We start from the raw sequence: 7,279 nt of genomic DNA on the forward strand, positions 1-7,279 counted from the left end.
CTTTTTTTTTTTTTTTTTTTTTTTTTTAAATCAACAATGCAGTGACTCTCTGTTGTGGGAATAAAAAGGAATTTAACCCAAGGAGCCTATGCAATGGCAAATTAAGGTGATGCCCACAGTTAATCACAAAGAAAACCCATCTCCAGACTGCCTAGATCAAACTGTCAACACTCCCTACCCAAGCTACAAGTAGAAAGCATTATAGACTATTTTAAAATAAGGGTCACCAGCAAAAATCCAAGGCTACAATATTACCATCTGTTCCCTGGGCCAAAGGTTGGCATACCGTACATCCCCTCTGCCCACGCGAGGTGTTTGCTCATGTCTTGAACATGAGATGTCCAGAAATTTGCAAAACCATATTGAGTTTGTATTGGAACGCTGCCAATTCGGTAAAAAAGAACCTTGTATCCCTTAAGACTTCAGGTTCTCGCACTGAGCGACTGAAGTCGGCAGACACACGTACTCAACACCTTTAAACGTAGGTCCTAATTCAGCAGAGGAAGAGAACAATTGGGCAAGAGGCAGCCAGTATTTACAGAATAATGATCCTGTCAATGTGAAAGTCCTCCAAAACAAAACCTTCCCAAACAAATATTTGCTTTTTATTTTAAAACACTGTAAGGTCACATGTTGATTTTTTTTTTGTACCTTGATCACTGCACTGTTTTGTGTTGCTTGTTTGCTGCTTAGTCATAAAACAAGTGTTTCTTCAACTGTGAAATGATGCCTCTCCAAGACTATTTAACAGCACCTGTCTTTTGCAGCACCAGGTTATGAAGGCCAAACTATCATTTTAAGAACACATATCACTAACTGCTTGAAAACAAGCTCAATTTGTAATATGTATTTGAAAATTGAAGCTTTGGATATTTGACTGTGTAACCTCAACTGCCTAGATTTGTTTTCGATAGAGATGCAAGTAGTGGCATAACTCATACCCCTTAGTTGCACATCCAGATACGCAATTATCCTCAGGTTATCATGGAAGCACAGCTGGCACCTGATCCACAAGCAACACAACATTATCAGAGATGTTTACATGCACAGGTTAATTAAAATCATAGGAAAACTGGGCTGGAAGGACCTCAGGAGGTCATCTAGTCCAGCCCCCTGTTCAAGGAAGGACCATCCCTGAATACACTATTCCAGTCAAGTGTTTGTCTAACCTGTTCTCCAAAGTTTCCAGGGATGGAGATTGCACATCTTCTCTAGGCACCTGTTCCAGTGCTTCACCACTCTCATGGTCAGACAATTCTGACTCTCCAACCTAAATTTCCTCTGCTGCAGCTTGAAGCCATTGATCCTATTCATGTTTACTGCAGTCACACAGAATAGACTAGTTCCATCATCTTTATAAATTGCTCTTTGAATTTGTATTTGAAGACTGTTATCAAATCCCACCCTCAGTTTTCACTTCTCCAGACTAACTAACCCTGGTCCTTTAGGCCTTCGTGCTCTTCTAAAATAACGTAAAACTTCTCTTCACAGCAGAATGAATTTCACCCCCCAAGCATGGGGCTTGCTCTCTTTACTCTAGCGGCTAATCTCCAACTGTAAGAAAATAGGAAAGGAGCACAAAACAGTACCGTGTTCCCCATGTAGTTTCCATATTTTGTGATTCTCAGCCAGGGTGCCCATCAATATTAGCAATCTCAGGTGGGCAAACACCTACAAATGATTCATAGATGTTAGTGTCAGAAGGGACCTCAGTAGGTCATCCCGTTCAACCCCCTGCCCTGGGCAGGAAAGAGTGACGGGGTCAGACAACCCCAACTAGGGGCTTGTCCAGTCTCCTCTTGAAGACCCCACGGGTAGGGGTGAGCACCACCTGCCTTAAAAGCCCATTCCAGACTCTGGCGACCCTTACCATAAAGAAGTTCTTCCTGATGTCCAACCTAAATCTGCTCTCCGTCAGTTTGCAGCCATTGTTCCTAGTTACTCCAGGGGTGCCCTAGTAAATAGAGCATCTCCTATTCCCTGCTGTCCTCTCCTGATGAATTAATCGGCAGCCACAAGATCACCCCACAGCCTTCTCTTGCAAAGTCTGAAGAAATCCAGGTCCCTCAGTCTCTCCTCGTAGGGCCTTGCCTGGAGGCCTCTGACCATACAAGTGGCCTCCTCTGAACCGTCTTCGGGTTATCCACATCCTTCTTGAAGTGTGGCACCCAAAACTGGATGCAGCACTCCAACTGCAGCCTGACCAGTGCCACATAGAGGGAAAGCATCACCTCCCTGGACCTGTTTGTCATGCATCTGCTAATGCATGATAAAGTGGAGTTACCCTTATTGATCATTTCATCACACTGACGTTTATAAGGATTTCAGATAGAAATCCATCATAGTATCAAAAACAGTTTGTTCTGCTGTGGTCTCCGATTCTTCCTTGCAACAGAAGAATTGCTTTATTATTTGTCTGAAAGTACAGCACAGCAGACAGAAGTTAATCTCCATGAATATTATAGGAATCTTTTTTAAAAAAAGCTTGGCTGTCACTTGTCTTTTACTTGATGTTTTAGTCTTGAGTCATAAGTTTGCAAAATTAAGAAAATAACCACTCCCAATTTAAAAAAGAAACAAACCAAAAATCCCTTTCAATCAATTCTTCTAAGACATTTTTAATGGTAATAACAGATTCTGTTTCTGGAAACATTTAGTAATTCCAGCAAATTACCTAGGCATTAATAAGCATGGATTTCTGGTAAAGCAGTGCATCTACATAGTTAATCCCAATATAATGGCAATGATGTAAGACAGATCTGCATTTCAACAGAGAGGTAGTACCATAACAAGGACAGGCACATCTGAGCTGACTTCAAACCATTTGGCTCAAAGAAATTTAGCAGTTCAGATGCAGTAGTGTGGACTCCAGAACAGGGTTTCCTGCAGGCCTGCCACAGCAGTAAGTTCGGGCCTGCCTACCCATCCTGTGGTCACACCTACCACGCACAACACGGACAAAACTTGTAACTTGCTGGTTTCCCAAATATAAAACCAGGCCACCAATTTTATTTTTTAGATGTTTTCCTTCAGTAAAGTTTTCTTCAGTACTGGGCACTGATAAAAATGTGACCATTCGAAAAAACCCCTAGAGAGTAACTATTGGACATGATTCAGATACTTGTAAAAAATATTGTTAGGGCCAAATGTGCAAAGCAGTCCTTATCCAAAACGATGAAGGCGGCAATGAATACAGGTTCAAATCCTGCCTAGGGAATACAGGTTCAAATCCTGGATCAACAGTTCCCAATTTGTGGCCCTTAAAGCCACAGTAAATTTTGATTTTTAAGCATACATAAAGGTCCAAGAGAAATGCTGAAGGCTGATGGTAGTTCACTCGTCTAAGAATTTTGGGAAAGTAGGTCCTAGATTATTTTAAAAAAGGGAAGGAAAAACTATTTATTTTTTTTCAAGCTGTACTCTATTATTTCATATTACTTCGAATGTGAATAAATGGAACTACTGTTGCGCAAGGTCAATTTTTAATCAGATTCTCTTCCTAAGGCTTCTGCACTTAAATCCCACCCTAGAAAGACATGTTCACAGGCCTAGTCCCACAAAGAATGTCCCCATATATGACATGTCCGCAGTTCAAGGGGACAGTGAAATCCCCAATTCCAAAATCCACAGATTCTCCAAATCAGAGGTTTTATTTCAGTTCCACTGATTTTAAACAACGTCTATGCAATTATATTACATAACAGCAGCAAACATGGGCGGATCTAAGGGGGGTGCAGATGGTGTGTTGCATCATCACATGCAACACAACATTTTTTTCTCCGGGTAAAAGAAACTAGAAGCTTGACTACTAATGGCTAGAGGCCTAGGGCTATATTGTCCCATTTAAGATCAAAGGAAAAACAAATATGATTTCATCAGAATGTGCATTAATTTGCTATATCTACATTATGTATTAAAAACACACTGAACTAGGGAAAAATCATCAAAAGTTGTTGTTACTTTAGTCCTGAAGTCATTAAACGTACATCTCTTTCAGATACATAAAGCAAAAAAAAAAAAAATAATCAATGCTTCCTGTGCATCCCTTGCTTCACAGAAATTTATTTTCTCAGGTGAGTTAATGGTTTTAGATTGGGACAGTCGCAGGTCTGCAAAATACAAGGTGGATTACCGGAAGCAGCTAAACACAGCAGCTAATTGCAGAAGAAAGAATAACTTGGTTAGTTGAACATTAAGGCCATTAAGAAGGAAAGAGGGTCATTACCACCTGTGGAACGAAGAATTTAGATGGAATCAGGTTGATTACCATGAGCCATGAAGTCAGTTAACTCGCTTGCTGCTGCCATTGCCACACAGTTTACTTTAAACTTTGGGTGGACTATGAATCAAAGGTAGTACACTGCACCCCCCTCCATCCACCCCTGGCACCAAACAGGAGGAAAACGGGACTGTGGAAGGGGTGGCAGGACACAGCAGCCCAAGCACAAGAAAACCAGGGGCAGCTTTCCACTCAAAACAAGAAAGAAGCAGATTATGAGTGTTGAAGCATGTTATCCTCCAGTAAACTAAGCCAGTCTTGAATAAAAGAGGGATAACCAGACTACCGCAAAGCAACTACCAAGAAAGTGAGAGTGCAACTACACTTGGCACTGACGGAAAAGAACCCAGAGACGGCAGCAGCAAACGTCCACAGCTACAATATTACCAGCTGCCCACCCTCTGAGGCAAAGATAAGTATACAGTGGGCGTGTCTACATGTGCGCTTTAATGTGCAGTAGCCTATTTTACTGCACATTAAAGCATTTCATAAAACACCGTGCAAATCGGCTACTGTGTAGTCAAATAGTCTGCTGTACATTAAGCATCGCTAAAAAAGCATGTGCTTTTCCTAGGGTGCATTAGGGCAGCTGAATGAGCATTTTAGTACCTCACATTGGCGGTACTCAATTTAATGCGCATTAGGAAAAGCGCATTCAAGTGCATGTGTAAATGTGCCCAGTATATCTGCTCATGTAAGGTTTTGCCTGCATCCTGAAAATAGGACATCCTAAACTTGTGTGACAAGCCAAGCTCAGGTTGCCACACAAGGCTGAGCTGTAGAGACTGATAAATCCTGACAAACAACTAAGCAAACAGTAGCTCAAACCACACTGAAGTTGTTGTGGCTTAAAGGTTGTTCCCACCCTCCCACCACCTCCTGTCCTTAGCACAGCTTTCAGATGCCATGTACAAAGTTACTTTTGAGAGGAGGACAGGGGAAGACCAGGCAAAGTGGAATGACTGTATTACAGACAAAGGGCATTGCTTCTCTCAAACTTCTGTTCAAACCCAGGCTGTACTGAAGACAAAGTTTCCCAGATCCCACCGAAGGCAATGGCAAGTTCCCATTGTTTTTAACCTTCAAACCCCAAAGCAGCAATCTTATGTCTTGTCCAAACAAGTACATTTGATGTAATTGTGTGTCCTGGCCATCAGTCAAGTACAGGAAATTTCATCAGTTCAATTAGTTGGAAACTGGTTGCTTATATTGCCAAATGTGAAAGGCACTGGAAAAAACCCAACACTGACTGTATTCCAGGTAGAGTGATAATTACTTTGACTGCCCGGAGAGGCAATGCTACTAATCCTCTCTCAATGTACTGTTCATTGGTCAAAGAGGGGAAGATTTTTAAGTACCACTTAGGTGGCAAACTTTTACTGATAGTCAGTGAGAGACATGAGGGATTTAAGTTACATTTGTGCTTTCTCTAGACAGGTTAATCACCAGTGTCTTAACATAAAGATCCTACAGCTTCTCTCTCACCGTAAGACAACATAAAATAAAATAAAAATTTTAAACACCAGAAATGTTTTGAGGGTCCTGGGTGAGGAGGGGGGAAAATGATCCCCACCCCACTTATATTCCAAGTGTTATTACTTCTCACAGGTCTTGAAAATATTAAGGGCTATTGCACTTACATTCACAGGCCATTTTAATGTCTTATAAGATGAGCTTTGTTGTGCTGCCGCTGTTGTTTTTCATTTTAGGGCAATTAGTACAACTCATTTATGCACTCTGACACCCAGGCCACCCATTCATACTGATATCCAATTCTCAGAGAGGAAAAAAGTCACCCAAGGCAGGTATCTCACAAGGTAATACACTGCAATATAATGTAAACGGCCAAGACAGATATATCTATTTCCTGCAGAAAATTGCCTTACTACACACAGGATTCAACAAGCAATTGGCATTAATTAAAATAAGGGCACCCCTAACTCCCTTGACTTCAGTGTTACATTGAGGACGTATCCAAAAAAAGTTAAGCCATTTCTATTAAGGAGGTGTAGAGAGAGATTCAGAAAATGACAGCCTTTTGTTGGCTTGTTTTTTGGGGGGGGCTTTTTGGTTTTAACTGGAGAAACCACACCGATTCCACCAAATACACTTTGAAAACAACTTTGTTCTTGCATATACCGGTGCCAAAACTTCTATTTTGATGCAAACCAGGCCTGACCCAAACCAAAAAAGTGCCACTTCCAAACACACACGCAGCACCCACGTTATTTCGTGCGCTTTCCTCTTGTGGACGAGGACTTTCGCCACGCGCTGGTGGGAATTTTCGCTCGAGTCACCAGTACCAGCAACACGGCCCGTGGCCCAGCTGAGAAACAATCGGACGCCTCCAAGAGCTTCAAACCAGAGCGCTGAACGGCACAAGAAACCAAGCTTCATCCCCAGGGTCTCTCAGGCGGGCGCCAACCGCACAGCAAAACAGGGGCTGCGTTCACGGAGCGGCACAAAGGTGGGTTTCCCCCCAACCCCATACAAATGCCTTTCCAAATTTTCTCTCTGGGAAAGCCGGACCAGGCAGCGCAGGCGCGAGACAACTTGGGCGCTCAACCAGGCGCTGCCCGCGGGGCAGAGCCGCACTCTCGGCACCTGGGCTGGAAGGCGGTGAAGCTGCCGGGCCTCGCTGGCACCCGGTTACTCGTTAGCCCGCGGGAGGAAGAGAAAGCGGGCAGCGGGGCTCGCTGCATGTACCCAGCAAAGCGTGCAGAGCTCCGCCGGCCGGGCCCCCTGCCGTGTCGCAGCCTTCAACACCTGCAGGCTTGACAAGAGCGTGGGGAGGACGCGGGGGCGGCCCCGACGGCACCCACCGCCCCGCGGAGCCCCCATCCCCATCCCCATCCCTATCCCTACCTGCAGCCGGGTCCTGCCGAGCCCTGCCCTGGCCCCGCCGCAGCTGATCTTCCCCCAGCGCCGCGCCGCGCCGCGCTTGAGCGCCGGGGGCAGGGAAGGGACCGCCCGGGCGGCCCCGGGCAGGAGCCTGCGCGC

General features: G+C 44.2%; 1 protein-coding gene across 1 annotated transcript in view; it reads right to left on the bottom strand.

Annotated features, from left to right (window-relative positions):
* The window catches only part of MCTP2 (multiple C2 and transmembrane domain containing 2), a 235,120-nt gene extending 227,887 nt beyond the window's left edge, over positions 1-7,233 (bottom strand). The window contains exon 1 of the mRNA XM_019504031.1: positions 7,145-7,233. The gene's annotated coding sequence lies outside the window, so the exon portion shown is untranslated. The remainder of the gene's footprint in view (positions 1-7,144) is intronic.
* Between the last annotated feature and the right edge of the window lie 46 nt (positions 7,234-7,279).

Source organism: Gavialis gangeticus, unplaced genomic scaffold (genome assembly GCF_001723915.1).
Source record: "Gavialis gangeticus isolate Ggan-Ray unplaced genomic scaffold, GavGan_comp1, whole genome shotgun sequence".
In the NCBI taxonomy this organism is placed as follows: domain Eukaryota; kingdom Metazoa; phylum Chordata; order Crocodylia; family Gavialidae; genus Gavialis; species Gavialis gangeticus.